Source organism: Tachypleus tridentatus, chromosome 7, assembly GCF_004210375.1.
Source record: "Tachypleus tridentatus isolate NWPU-2018 chromosome 7, ASM421037v1, whole genome shotgun sequence".
Taxonomy (NCBI): domain Eukaryota; kingdom Metazoa; phylum Arthropoda; class Merostomata; order Xiphosura; family Limulidae; genus Tachypleus; species Tachypleus tridentatus.
In genome coordinates this window covers 25,493,838-25,509,766 of record NC_134831.1, presented here as the reverse complement: position 1 = coordinate 25,509,766, position 15,929 = coordinate 25,493,838, and the positions used below count along the sequence as shown (strand labels likewise).

At 33.1% G+C, this 15,929-nt stretch overlaps 1 pseudogene across 1 annotated transcript in view; it reads left to right on the top strand.

The window, feature by feature from the left end:
• The window catches only part of LOC143255332 (serine/threonine-protein kinase SIK1-like), a 76,735-nt pseudogene that overhangs the window by 37,643 nt on the left and 23,163 nt on the right, over positions 1–15,929 (top strand). The window contains exon 4 of the transcript XR_013030556.1: positions 14,245–14,360. The product of XR_013030556.1 is annotated as a serine/threonine-protein kinase SIK1-like (transcript). The remainder of the gene's footprint in view (positions 1–14,244; positions 14,361–15,929) is intronic.

Below are 15,929 nucleotides of genomic sequence, written 5' to 3'. Positions count from 1 at the left end.
ACAAACTGGAGAAATATTATCTGATACCATGATAACCTTTGTTTACAAAATTGAAATATTTATGGATTAAATTATTTTTTATACAAGATAGTGTATAATCTTTGTTCTATTTCTGTTGTTACATAGTAAAGTCAATTCACTAAGAATAAATGTTCTATTTTGTTTAAACGTATGATATATATTTACAAAAAAAATATTAATTATAGTACAGTGTTAGCCCAGCATGGCCAAGTGGTTAAGGCACTCGACTCGTAATCTAAGGGTAGTGAGTTCGGATTCCCATCACACCAAACATGCTCGCCCTTTTATTCCTGGGAGCGTTATAATAAACGGTCAATCCCACTATTTGTTGGTAAAAGAGTAGCCTACGACTTGGTGGTGGGTGATGGTGACTAGTTGCCTTCCCTTTAGTCTTACACTGCGAAATTTGGGACGGCTAGCGCAGATAGCTCTCGTGTAGCTTTGTTCGAAATTCAAAAACCAAACTAATAGTGTCAGATATACAACACATTGTCACAACTTCAAACTGTATTATTCGGCCTAGAACAAAGGATCAAATATATTAGATGAAGATTTCAAATCGTTGACAGTGGTTAGTTTTGACCTAGCAGTAGCGGTAGGTTTATTTTAACCTAAAACAGGAAAATGATTTTTTTTGTGTAAACATTTCCATTAGGATTTATTAGACCAACAATCGGTATCGTAACAATTACCTACGGAACATTGTATCTGTTTAACTTCTTGAAGAACGTTCTGTTGACATCTCCCTTTTTCAAAAATCAATTCCCATGAATTTTGTTAAAGATTTTAGAGCTGTCTTTCGTTAACACCAAAAATACACGAGTCATACCCTAGATTTAATCACAGTTATTTCAATGAATCTGTTGTTTTGCTTTGTCAAATGAGAGAGACAAAATGTATGCTTTAACACCCTGATGTCATTTGTATAGTAGCTCATTTGGCCCGGTATGGCCAAGCGTGTTAAGGCGTGCGACTCGTAATCTGAGGGTCGCGGGTTCGCATCCCGGTCGCGCCAAACATGCTCGCCCTTTCAGCCGTGGGGTGTTATAATGTGACTGTCAATCTCACTATTCGTTGGTAAAAGAGTAACTCAAGAGTTGGCGGTGGGTGGTGATGACTAGCTGCCTTCCCTTTAGTCTTACACTGCTAAATTAAGGACAGCTAGCACAGATAGCCCTCGAGTAGCTTTGTGCGAAATTCAAAAATAAACAAGTAGCTCATTTTGTTAAAAGTAGTAAATCAATGATTTACTGATTATTCATACATTTTCTGTTAAAAGTCCATAAAACACTGAAGCTAGCTCATAAACGTCATCTCGAACTGTGCGAAATAGAATCACCTGGTCACAGCTAATTGGAAATGTTTCATAAAAGGTTAAGTATATAGCTAATGTTGTAACGTTGATAACTGATATATTATTTTAACTGATACTTTGATATATTTCCAGCTGACATCACAAACTAGATTACTAGATATTAGGTCTTTCATCAGCGATAAACTTGTATGTTCGACTTAAGAAATCGTTGTACGTTTCGTCTGATTACTAGTTTTTGTAAGTTTGTACAAGGGAAAACTTCGATTATCTCGATATTAAGTTTGGTATTTTTGCTTAGACTGAAACCAAGAAGATGTCAAATACTCCGTTCCTAACTTTATTTTTACCGCTGTAGTGACAATAGTATGCCAGTTAACTGTTAAAAGACATCAGTGATAAAAAGTTAATGTAAAACTGTCTCCTTTCTCTGCTACTGAAGTTTTATTTTTAATATAAAATTTAGGGAACTATAACTTAAGGAGAAATATGTCATACGACTAATTCTTGTTACGACAATGACGGTTGCTAAATATCGTAAACCATAGAAGTATAACAAGGAATATACACTAACTTGTATGAATGCGAATTGAATATTGGTAATTCATACGTATGATGTTTTTTGTAAATATAGACGATTGTTATACTGCCAGAGGGATTAATGTCTCAGATAAAAGTTGTTCAAATAGTAAATGAATGATATTGATTGTTCTATTTTTGCCTAAACAATTACACCTTCAAGAAGTTAGGCTATCTGTATAGCGTTTTATTATGTTTAAAAGATAAATATATGATCTCTAGATCAACAACAGAAATTAGTAACATAGGAGTAGAAAATAACTTCTTATTAAACCAACAAATATTGTGAATGTATACATTTAGCTTTCTGAAATATGTAAAATGTAAGAATATAAATGTGTTTTTTTTATACAAAACCTTTGTCAAATTTAATATATAGTAGACAAGTAATATGTTTTAGTTGCAAAGATTATTCTGTAATGATGGAGAGTAAACTTGTGTATGAAATTTTACAAGTCTTGCATATATTGAAGAGATCATATCTGTTTTAAGCTATACAAGAGTGGTATGTGAGGGTCAGCATAACAGGGGGACAGATAGTTCAGTTTGAAACTGATGAAATATTTTGTGTAGTTTCTAAAATAAAGAAACTTTGATTAATTTACCTCTTATGTTCCATTAATGATAACTTACAATTCACATGAACAAGTATATGCGAGAGGTATTGTTGCAAGTATTATCTTCATCTGTGTGTTGATAATGTTGTACATATTAAGTAGATATTAAAACGACAACTCTTATCTAAATTTATATTCCTTTATGATAATAATGATTTGTTTGTTTGTAATTTTATTGTAAAACTTTTTCACATCAACACGTCATTAATAAATGTGCCGTTTTCTCTAGATTAGCTTACACAATATTTTAGTGAGAAAATAAAACATTAAAAATAATTACCATGTCCAGATTATTTATTATAACAATATTACTGAAATCTTTTAATCACTTGCGCAAATTTTAATCAAGATATAATCATTTTTTAGGAAGAAGTGATTAATAAATAATTTTTTGAGCCATTTCTTCTACGAGTCATTCCTCTACGTGGTACTAGAACTTAAACAATCAATATTGGTGGCCTACCAATACGTCACCTGGTAGCAATAAATGGTACTACAACGTTGTCATCTTTGATAAATATATACAAGTATACGACAATATGGTGAGCTAGCAACACGCCCCTAATGACAAGCCCTTGGTGTCAAAAACTGAACTATGACTTCCTCAACTTTTGTGACAACATAAGCCTTCCCACACTCTCCTGCTGTAGCGTCATCCTTTGGATGCTCAAGTAAAACCTTTATCACTTGCGTTAGTTTAAATTTAAGTTGCGAGTACTTGAAACAATACTTCACTTAATACGTACTTTGACATTTTGTTGCTCTTTTACCAGGAATTATACGCACAGAACGCTTTTACTCAGTTTTCTATTCGTCTTTTGTTAAATTATTCAGTGAATAATACCACACTGAGATTTTATATTATATTTGTTGTTGAAGACCCATGACAGATGTCATAAGATGATGTGTTTGTATAGTTGAAAGTATTGTCAATGTTTATGTCAAGTTAATGAGTTGTTTCTTTTTTTGTTTTTTCAATTGTTTTGTTGAGAGTTTGAACTACCTTTTAAATTTTTGGAATTTTTAAAATTGTGTTTCATCAGGAATTTTTGATCGATAAAAATATCTTACTTGCTAGGTATAGGTTTTTTTGTGTGTGTGTATATATATATATATATTTGTTAGAATAAATAAGATAATGAATGAAATGGTGTACTCGAAGTATTGGTAAGTGATATTTTAAGCAGGAAACCCAAATTGGTATCTTTATAAAAAAAAAAAAAACACGACAGTATAAACCTTTGCCCTCTCTTTATAGATCTGAGATAACTGAAAATTATAGACTCTAAAGTGTTTGAATTAAGAGTTTCAAAAGCAGTAAATGTCACATGTCTTAAAACATTCCTTTTACACCATTTTTCAAAACTTCTTTATAGGAATGAGTATATTTATTTTGTATGTTACTTTAAACATTCTGTTTCATATTAGAAGTAATATTTCGGCAGAAAAATGTCTCTAAGGTAAATATTTTGAGATTACTTCTGTTTAATCCCGTTCATCGCAAGTGCCAGTTTGTCAAGTTATACCTGGTAGTTTCTATTCTGTGTACGTGTTACAGAAGTATATATTGGTACAGAAATGTTTATATATATGTATATTTACAAAATTTTGTCATATGAAAATGGGTATCATTCCCTTATTTGATAAATTCTGGTTTGTGTTACGAAAAGTCTGTAAATATAGGAAGCATAAGTTACTAAGGAAACCATTATATAGGTTTTAATTAATTGATCAAAGATAATCCCCTGGTCCATTAGTCTGCTTTAAGATAAATATGATTGCAGAAAATATCCCTTATAGTAATTATTACTTTCCATTTCAGAATTAACCTGTATATTTACTTCAATCTGTAAACAACAATACCATGAACACTCTAGCAAATTATCCATTCAGAAATACAGGCTAGAGATCAGCCTCTACTTGTGAAATTTGTCAAATAACAATATATAGGTTCCATTCTTCACTGAATAGTAAAATATCTTGGTCCATCGCGGCTGTGGCTCGGCATGGTCAGATGGTTAGGGCGCTTGACTAGTAATCTGATGGTCGCGGGTTCGAATCCCCATCACACCAAACATGCTCCCCCTTTAGGCCTTGGGAGCATTATATTAATACGATCAATCCCACTATTCGTTGGTAAAAGAGTAGTCCAAGAGTTGATGGTGTGCGGGGGTGACTAGCTGCCTAGCTAAATAACTCTTATTTAGCCTTGTGTGAAATTCAAAACAAACTATCTTGGCTGTACCATTGCCTAAGCCAAACTAAAACTATTAAATAAATAAAGCCAACCATTATCATTCTTATATCTATCAGACTTTCTTTTAATCTTTCTCAAATTTATTGCTTCCACAACATCCAAAGGCAACCCATTCAATAGGTCAGTCACCATTACTGACAAATAACTGAAGACGACCTCCAACTTGCTTAAATATGTATTGGTATCCCATAATTCTATAATATCTTGGTATTAAGTATGAAAAACCTTGATGCATCAACATTATCAATTCCTTTTATAATCTTAAACACTTTAATTAGATTTCCTATATATCTTCCTTTTTTTCAAGAGAACCAATCCATCCCAGGTACCATTTTAGTAACCCTCCTCTTCATCCTTTCCGACAACTCAATATCTTTCCTAATGTAAAGAGTCCAAGACTGAATGTAATATTGTAAATGTGACCTATACAGTAAAATTATAACCTCTTTAGACTTGTATTCTTTATTTCTGTAGGTACAACCTAATATCCTATTTGTTTTACAACTAGCAACTGCACACTGCTTAGATGGCTTAAGAGAATGAACAATCTTTACACAAATAACACTTTCTTTAATGATAGTGTTAAGGTTATTGCCATCAAATGTTATAATTCAAGTTATGATGATCAACATGCAATATCTTGTGTTTATCATACGTAAAATCATCTACTATTTATTTGTCCAACTCACTGCATAAAAATCAGCATCTTCTTGACACCCAGTAATACTAAAGACTTCCATATTATTAGTAAATTTAAGTGATTTTTTCACAATTCCTTCATCATTGTCATTAACATAAATCAAAAATAGCAGTGGTCCTACTTAGCTCGGAGGTACACTACTTACAACAGTAATCCAGTTTGACTAAACTCCGTTGATAATAATCCTCTGCTTTCTTTTGTCAAGCCACTTTTCTATCCAATTAGTTAAAGTATCCCACACATCTATAGAGATAAGTTTCTTTACAAGCCTTTTGTGTGACAGTTTGTAAAATGCTTTCTGGAAATCCAAATACTCCAAACCTACACACCCTCATCTTCATATGCAGTAACATTTTCAATGCATGTTAAAATATTTATAAGGCAAGATTTTCCTTTAGTGAAATCATGTTGACTAGCCGGTAAATATTCTACATTTTGTTAAAATACATTGCAAAGTGTATTTTATCAAACTTTCCAAAACTTTTCTCACAAATGATGCAAAACTAATAGGCCTATAATTACTGGGACAACTTCTATTACATCCCTTTCAGATAGGAGTGACATTAGCTAATTTCCAATCTGTTGGTACATATTCACTTTTCAAGGACTTACAAAAACAAATTGTTGCAAATGGCTCACATATCCAGTCCTTGACTTCCTTTAAAACTCTTGGAGAAATATTATCTGTCCCAGGAGGGTTATCATTCCTTAAACTTAAGTTTTATTTTAACTAGCTTAGGATTCATGCATTTGCCCTCTTTAACTTTGTTTTCATCTATCAGTTGTTCAAGATGAAGAATACTGCTTTAAATCTTCCTTAGTAAAAACTGAAGAAAAACAGAATTTCACGACTTAAGTCTTTTGTAATTATCAGATACAAATTTTCCTTTGTCATTCCTGAAGGGTTATTTCCACATCCTAACATTTTGTTTACCTCTAATGTACTTAACAAAATACTTACTGTTAATTTTTATGTTCTCAGCCAAATGTTTTCATACTTGCTGTTGGATGTCTTAATTTCCTGTTTGACCATCTTTCTTGATCATTAAAAATCTTGTAACTTTTCTATAATATCAGTCGATTTAAATTTATTACATTTCTGATACTTTTCTTTAATTTTATCTACTATATCCTTTGTGAGGCAACCGGTTTTCTATACACTTTTCTTTCTGTAAGAAATATATTTGTTTGGAATATTGAAAACTTTATAAACTTCCCACACCTAATTAGTGTGTCCAAATAATTCAGCTGCCCAATAAGATGATTATCGTTGTGTCGCTTTAAAATCTCCTTTTGTGAAATTTGAAATAAAAATATCATTATCCCTGATTTCCATATGCAGCAAAACATCAAACCTAATACGGCAATGATCATTTGCACTTAAGTGTTCCCCAGTTTCCACCCTCTGAACCATTTATTTATTAAAAGTTAACTCTAACATAGCATTATTTCTTGCACGTTTTTGACGAATTGGTGAAGAAATCCGTTTTGAACAGTTTTCAGAAACCTTTCTCCCACTTGGACTTACTAGCATTTCCCAACCAATATGTCTGAAATTAAAGTCACCACTAATTATGACTTCATTAACAGCTGAAGTCTTAATCTTACTGAAAACTTTCTCACTAAATTCATCAGTTTCATCTAGTGGTCTGTAACAAATTCAGTTTGTGGATATATGGCCTTTTTTCCTTGATATCCACTAACAGAAACCCAAATGGATTCGATCTTCTTGCTATTAACCTTAATATTTTCAACTTATGAATGAAATGTTAAATGTATAATAGGCCAAACTCGATATCTTATGACAAGTGTAATTAATTATAATATTCACGTTATTTAGTTGTTAGGTATCCAATAGCAGTGTTTTTCTGAAGCTATGCCGGATTTCTTGAAGAATAGGGATAGAATCGTCGTTGCTGATGTAAAAAAAGAAACTTTTCTTTCTGCAACATTAAACACGTAAATGCGCAACGTAAACGTGAGCTACATTCTGTAAACTTTCTAAAAAGATGTTTTAGTCTTAAGGTCTTCAGGATATTCACATCATGGTATTGTTTTTGCTTAAAACGATTGTGAATCTGTAGTCATACTAAACATAACTGTGTGTTACAGTCTTTGAAACAAAGAATGAGTGTAATAAAAGAAAACAGCAGTATAGAAAGTTAAAAGGTATGCAGGGGAAAAGAATTATATATTCAGGAAATGTTGCGTACATTATTTTACGGTGTGGTATTAAAATTCTCTCTTCGTTTAATGGATTTCACCTTGCTGTTTTCTATGACGAGCTCCAAGAAAAAGTAACTAATCATCAAATGAATCTTTTTTTTTTAATTTATACTGAAAACTGTTTCAAACTTTTTTTTATCGCGACGATACTGTTACTGATTTTATCCATGTAACGCTGACGTCATTCTGTGCGAAAATTAATCTATACTTAACATTTAATTAAAGGCGACTTGACATGGATTCATATGACAGTCAGAACATATACTTACACGATACAAGCATTTGCTTGCCGTTATTATATTTTGTGAAACATGGCAGTTTATAAACAACCTAACTTCTAGTGTAATGTATGCTCGATACAGAAAAAACAACAAAACATTAATGTTATGTAATAGTGCTCAGTGTACTTACAACAGACATTGCTTAATATTATGACACTATCGATATGCACTTTTTAGGTGCTGTTTTTTTTAAGGCCCGGCACGGCCAGGTGATTAAGTTACTCGACTTGTAACTGAAGATCGTGGGTTCGAATCCCCGCCACATTAATCATTGATAAAAGTAGCACAAGAACTGGCGGTTCGTGGTGATGACTAGTTGCCTTCCCTCTAGTCTTACACTGGTAAATTAGGGACGGCTAGTGCAGATATCCCTCGTGTAGTTTTGCACGAAATTCAAAACAAACAGTTTATTTTAAATAAAAATGCTATTCATGATGTACTAGAAGTTACGTTGTAACACGTTTGGAAATTTGGTTAACACTCCTACGAAAAGTGGGGCCTAATAGGCCCCAGAGCAACTTGAAAGGTTATTAATATTAGGCTAATAATTTTGTATTTAAATGAAATTGCCATTTAAATCCATTAATGAATGGATTAACGAGATTCCCACTGTCCCTATCTACTATCTAGCGAAACCACAGCCAGGGGAACGGGCTTGGAGAAATCAGGACCAGAAACGTCTTTTCGTAGGAGTGTTAAATATTCTTCTACTATAACAAAAATCACTGGAAAGGAAAGATTACAATAGCTACGTTAATTTAACCTGTGACAAGAATATTACAGAGAAAAGGTTTAACCGACTTGTAAATACCACCGTTCGTAAAAACTGTTTTATCGGTGAACCATATGGAGTCAGGGAAGATTACATTCATATTTATGTGTAAGAAAAGCTAATTACCCATATTAAATGATTGATACATACGTTAAATGCTCTACATGACTATGCGAAATTATATTTATTTTATTCATTACAAAGTGAGATACCCGTCCTTTGTCCAGGCTACGAACTTAAAAAAAAATGTGTAGGAGTGGATGCTGTGATAAATACCATAAAACTCCTACATTTCGCTTAATTTATTTAAACACATTATTACAGTAGTCATTATTATCTTTGAGAAAGTCTTATGTAAACTTTACAAGCTCAATATGTAAGTACGTAAAACATTGTATATGTTGTGCTATGGTCAGGGTGACTTTGTAGGAAGAGGTAGGGATAATATAGTAGCGGTATGGATGTATTATGTTAATCGCTTACAACACTCAGCTCTTAAAGTACTTCAACGCTGTTTTACGCCATTAATTATTTGACAGTAACTAGCCTCATAAGTGTCTTACAGGTCGCAACTGTAAAGTGACGATGCGAAGTAATAAGTGACTGTAACTCAAGAAACTGCTCTTTATATCAGCTTACAGGTGGCTATTCGAATAAAAACTTCATTTGATTTTATGTGTTATTACAATAGTAGCGGCCATTTATTTATTGCTCCACAGGAGTTGGTAGTGCATTTTTTTAAATGTATAAGACTTTTGTTTTTTGTCGATTTCAACACTTGTGTATATCGGGTTGTAGAGATTTTTTGTTGATGTAAGGGCGTTGCGCCATCTATGAATGTAGTTTAAGTTAACGTACGGCAAATATAATAAATGCTTTTTAACGGCTATATTTGGGTATGGAGGGGATTGTGAATCTCCCATTAACATACCCCTTGCTCAAAACTACTACCCCACAAACTTCAGGTTGAAATTGGCCTTGCGACCTAATAGTAGTTGCATGTGAGACAGAAAAAAACTTTTTTTCTGTATACTTTGTATATAGAGATAACAACAAAATAATCAGTAAACACGGTTAGAGGCGAAACCTAACATACTTCAATCTACTCTATTAAGCAGTCCTCAACTTGAATCCTGCATATAATAATTTTGGCATAATAAAATAACATTACCATGAACGATAAATGTAAACAACAAAAATGTGAAAGTACGTACATTTATGACTTCTTATAGCAAAGTCACATGGGGCTATGTGATGTGCCCACCGAGGGGAATTGAAACCTGGATTTTAGCGTTGTAAGTCCGTAGACTTACCGCTGTCTCAGCGGGAGACAACAAAGTTAAGTTGGTCTGAGAGCACCACTTTGCTAAGCTGGTTCTTTTTTCCTCTTACTTTTTTAAATACATTTTATTTATAGTTATATCTGTATACTAGTATATACGATTCTACATGACAAATTGGGTGTCGTTTTTGGTTTGTGAGTAAGATGGTTCAGTTTCTCGTTCTCTTGCTACAAGAACGAGCTTCGTTCTTGAACTGTGAGAATGACAGTGAACCCCTACTATGGGCCAGACATGGCATCCAAAAATATTTCGGTGAATGCTGCCTTCCTTTTGGACTAGGCGTAAGGAATATACACAGGCAGTAACCTGGGTAGAAATTTCATACTAAATCTGTTTTAAGAAGCAACGGTTTTTCTTATAGATTACCGATTGACGTCAAATTTGACGTCATTCTCAACAAGTCAGAACGATTAATTTTCTTGCACAGTATTTTAATATACGTTTGAGGCAAAGAAAGGCATCTTGGGTTGAGAAATTGGGGAACATAACAGAGCAAAACAAACAAAGACTGCTGCAAATTTCTAATCCACGAAATCGGAGTCAGAGTAAAAACAAATAAAATAAATCACTTCTCTATAATCAACTTTATTCCCTATCTGTAGAATACCGAGACTTCTGGGCATCGTACAATAATGAAATTCTTGCTTACATGTAATGTACTGGAAAATCTTTTTTAGTACACAGTGTACAACCTCCAGCTTCGTGAAATATTTATTCTGTGTGCATGTAGATTTCCAGTGTAATCACGATTTTTCCGTTTCCGGTCTGGGGAACTTTATTTTTTCTCCATTCTCAGGGTGCAGATATAACGTCATGAATACGTCACACGCGGATTTAATGCATGTACTGGCGCCACGGGTAATCGGCTAATTATTCTAATGTGCGACATGAACTTTACTACAATTTTTTATATCAATTTTCTAATTCGTTTTAGTTATGATCTTTCTAATTGTTGTAATTACAGAATTTCCCAGTGAATCAGCTTTACACTTACGTGTGAGAACATCTGTGCATACTCACAGCTTTTACTCGTCGTTAAAGAAGTAACTGCATGTTTTTATGCATTTGTAACGGTTTGCAACATTTATTTCTTCTCTAACATGTTTCAAGTAATGTTTCAGAAAATCGTTATTTAGAACTATGCATTAGTTCTAAATATATGTACTGTAATATTAAGAAGAAATGATTTTTTTATTTAAATATAACTTCTTTGTGATACGCTTTGATTACAAGTGTGTCAAAAAGCTTAATCCTAGTAAACGCTTGAAGTTCCTTACCTTCCTTAATGGTCACTGTAAGTTAAATCAGCAAAATATTAGTTTACATTGCATAATAAAACCCACATTGAACGTCGTTTGCGAACCGTATTGCTCCCCGCTAGTACAGCGGTATGTCTCCGGATCTACAACACTAAAATCAGGAGTTCGATCCCCTCTGTAGGCTCAGCAGATAGCCAATTGTTGCTTCGCTATAAGAAAACACACGCGAACCGTTTTACTTTTCACAAGTTCAGCTATACTGGTGCCAAATGAATGAAAATAGTTTTGTCTTTAAGATAGAAACCACAGCTGTTATAGTTTTCTTTTGCATTAAAACTTGCATTAACAGAAAGTAAAATAAATGAACGTGAATGGTAAATCCACTTACAGAGTTGATAATGTTTAACTCCTTGTTCGATTTTCACAAAGACTGAAAATTATAAAAGTTGCATGAAACCATAATAAAGTTGAAAATGTTTTCTAAAATTTCGGTATTGTTAGTTTTTTAAGTCTTATTATGATTTAAAACTAGAAGTAAAATAATAATATTTATACTGCATCGGAAAATCTAGTCTTCAAGTTATTTTTTTCGACTACTTGTGCAATCGGAAATTACGTCACATTTGTCTTTACCCGGTTAATGGTAGCATATTGTCAATTCCCCCATTGTTAATCTAAATTAGCAAAAAAAGGTTTCGTGTTAAAAATGTTACTTAAAGCCTCTTGTTTAGATACCAACGAATTTGTTATTGTTCCCTTGTTATTGTCCAAAACAAATACAAAGATTTGTGTCCCTGTAGATTGTTTTTTAAAATGTTTTGGCGGTGACGATATGCTGAAAAGGAATGAATCATGAACTAAACACATAGCACTTCATTTGAAGTATAAATATTAGTAATAATTAATACGTCCTTGACATATTTTTGTAGATCTTAGGTGGTAAAGAAACAGCAGTAAGGTCATATTTTGCAACTGCTTTCTTCAACGAAGGTTGGTGACATAACAACAAAAATAAAATAAATTTGGCGTTTTTCCTTTGGTTTGGTTTGTTTTGAATTTCTCAAAAAGCTACTCGAGGGCTATCTGCGCTAGCCATCCGTAATTTAGTAGTTTAAGAGTAGATGGAAAGTAACTAGATATCGCCACCCACCGCCAACTCTTGGGATACCCTTTTACCAATGAATAGTAGGCTTGACCGTTACATTATAACGCCCCCTCGGCTGAAAAAGCGAGCATGTATGGTGCGATGGGGACGCGAACCCGCAACCCTTAGATTACGAGTCGAGTGCCTTAACCACCTGGCCATGCCAGACCCTTTTCCTCGGAATGCAGTTTTTGTGAGACTTAACCAAAATTAAAATAACTTCGAAAATTAGTTCTTAATGTACAACATCAGATTAAACCGTATTTGTCACATAAAAATTCAGTGATTGTAACATATTCTTAGAATTATCGATATGAATTCAATGTGCAACACTGTTTCTGTTACTCGAATGTCGGCAATTAAGAAAGGGATTGATCAGATAAAAGAATACATATTCCAAAATATCTCAGGGTTTACTGTGCCAACTAATTAGTTAAACACAAGCAACAACTGCACCCTAAACATTTGTCGTATGGGTTGCGAATAGCAAAAAGTACCTTGTTTTAATTGGTTGTTGTTACGCGAACATGAGCTATTGGTATCCTCCATATCGTGTTCATGAAACACAATATTTAAATGTATTTTTCCACATAAGATTTTTGTGTTTTTCAGCACAGCAATGGTTTGTAACATAAAATAATGAAAATAAAATTCGACGGTAAGCCGATAGAAACAGTTCAAATAATTTATAGCGTTACAAGTGGTAATTAATTCGAAAATGAAATAAGTCCGTATACAAATTATAAGGATGTTTTTTATTCAGATTGGCTTAATTTTCTTTGTTATTATAACATACCTTATTATTTCAAAAGCAAAAAAATATGAGGAATGGATAATTTCCTCTATGGGATTTTAAATGAATATATATTTGTAATATTCGGAGAACATTAAAAAATATTTTTTCTTGACATAAAAATTCATAGATAGCACAAACAACTGAAGCATTTCAGCTATATTGGAATAGAACATTTAGGAAAAAAAGCATGTTAACATTTCGGCATTTCTTTATTCGTAAATAAATACTAACTATAGTATGTATAGTTAGTATAACTATAAATGTATCTCATGAAACGGAAGATTTTGTAACTCGTTAGTGAAGGCTTAAAGCGTGCTCTTCCTAAGCGTTTGTAATCAGGCAAATTAACGTTACGTTAATAACAGACACATAATGATTACACAGAAGTGATTTTAATTATGTGTGTTTTGTGTCACATCGAGCTATCTGCTGAGTCCGCCGAGGGGAGCAAAATCCCTGATTTTAGCATTGTAAATCCATAGACCGCTGTACCAACGGGGGACACATTTTAAACAGATGATCTGATAATTAAATTATTTACGAACTTCCATTCCGTTCGTATTTAGTTATTTTATTTTGATCACATGATCACAACGCTATCTGACGAAATATAATATCAGAAATATGTTTGTTTCTTTTAAACGTGTTGTTCTGCATTTCTGATAGCTTTCTGATTGGTGTTCATTTCGCGGTTAACCTATGGTATGCAATTTTAAATCAAAGCATATTCCATGATTTAAAAATCAACCCATTACCTGTTTAAGCACATAAACTTTATCACAGTGTTGAAAACATGAATGTATTAAAGTAAATTAAACTATACAAAACCTTTTTCTTAAGTGTAATATTTTTTTCTGATTTTTTATGTGTTGTTTAAGAATAAAGTCGTATTTTTTAGGTGTTTAATAATTTATATTCTATATTTTTTTTAATCTAGAGTTTGTTGCTCAATATGGTCGGATGCCAGAGCCAATGGCTCAGAATAAATTCTCTCAGATCGTGTCTGCTGTGCAGTACTGCCATAATCATTACATTGTACATCGAGATCTAAAGGTAAATGTGATATTTTCATTCATATGTATTTTATGTTAAATTATTCAGACGGTGTAAGAGCAAACTATTTTTCCGTTGCTTATGTACAAAATATATGATCAGTACTGCATTTCATAAATGTTTGGTGCTATGTGTTTGCACAGCTCAGTGATATCTCTGCAGTATGTTCTTTATTTGTCATAAAACGCAAAGTTACAAAATGAACTATAAGTATATTGTTACTATTTGTAATAATTACGGTTATCACAAGTGAATGAAAAAACAATGAGAGGGAATCCTCAATGGCCACGGCACTTGAAATTCTATTAGGTAGGTTTAGAGTAAATTAATCTATGAGGCCTTTTCTCCCACTTTTTATTAGCTATATTTTTGTGTACCAGTAATATCAATCGTGTGGTGTGCATATACCCGATTCGATGTTAATACTCCTGAGGATATTTACCATCTATCTCCAAATTGAAGTTCTTTTAAGCAGGATTATATAAAATTAATGTATAAAACTTTAGATGTGGGAAAATTACATCACTCGAAAGGGTGTCATCTCCTAAGTCCAAAATTGTAACTAGATTTCAAGCTACGAACTAAAAGTTTGTACTTGAAAAACTCAGAGCCATTTCATGAGCCTTTATGTCGGAGCTAAAAAAAGAGGGAAACCTCAACAGATGTGGCTTGTTTGTTTCGTTATTATGAAATGAAGCTAAATATTGTGTATGTCAGCTTGCCCGATCTTATCATATTATATAGCTTGTTTGTTTGTTTTGAATTTCGCACAAAGCTACTCGAGGGCTATCTGTGCTAGCCGTCCCTAATTTAGCAGCGTAAGGCTAGAGGAAAAGCAGTTAGTCATCACCACCCACCGCCAACTCTTGGGCTACGCTTTTACCAACTAATAGTGGGATTGACCGTCACGTTATAACGCCCCCACGGCTGAAAGGGCGAGCATGTTTGGGGATGCGAACTCGCGACCCTCAGATTACGAGTCGCTCGCCTGAACACGCTTGGCCATGCCGGGTCCTATAATATAACTAAATATTATGCAATTCAGCCTGCCGTGCTATGATAATGAATTAGAAATATAAAAAATAGATGTGATGAAAGATGATGTTAATATTCATGACTTTTGGATATCAAATAACAATAAAATAAGTTTACATGACATTTAAATATTAACACTTCCAAACTCTGGTGTTTCATTTCACAAATGTTATATGAAAGTTTATTTAGTTGATTAGTTTATTGATGCTTAACATTTTACCGAGACTTTGGAAGCCTTTGTTTCATAATATTTAAAAATATACTCTTCAAAACAAGAAACGCAAAAGGGATATTTTTGTTATTTTAAAGAGAAATATATGTAATAACGTTACAAGCTCAGATTATGTGATGTTACACGTGTAAAGGCACTGATCGTCAGACCAAAATGACAATAAAAGTTGTGCACTTTGAAAACGGAGGAAAACATCGTGTTTTTCGCCAAATCTCATGCGTGTCCAATAAATTTGTTTGAGAGATCTGCATGTTCTGCAAGTGCAACATGTGTAAAATACCTATAAAAGTGACGGGTTCTCG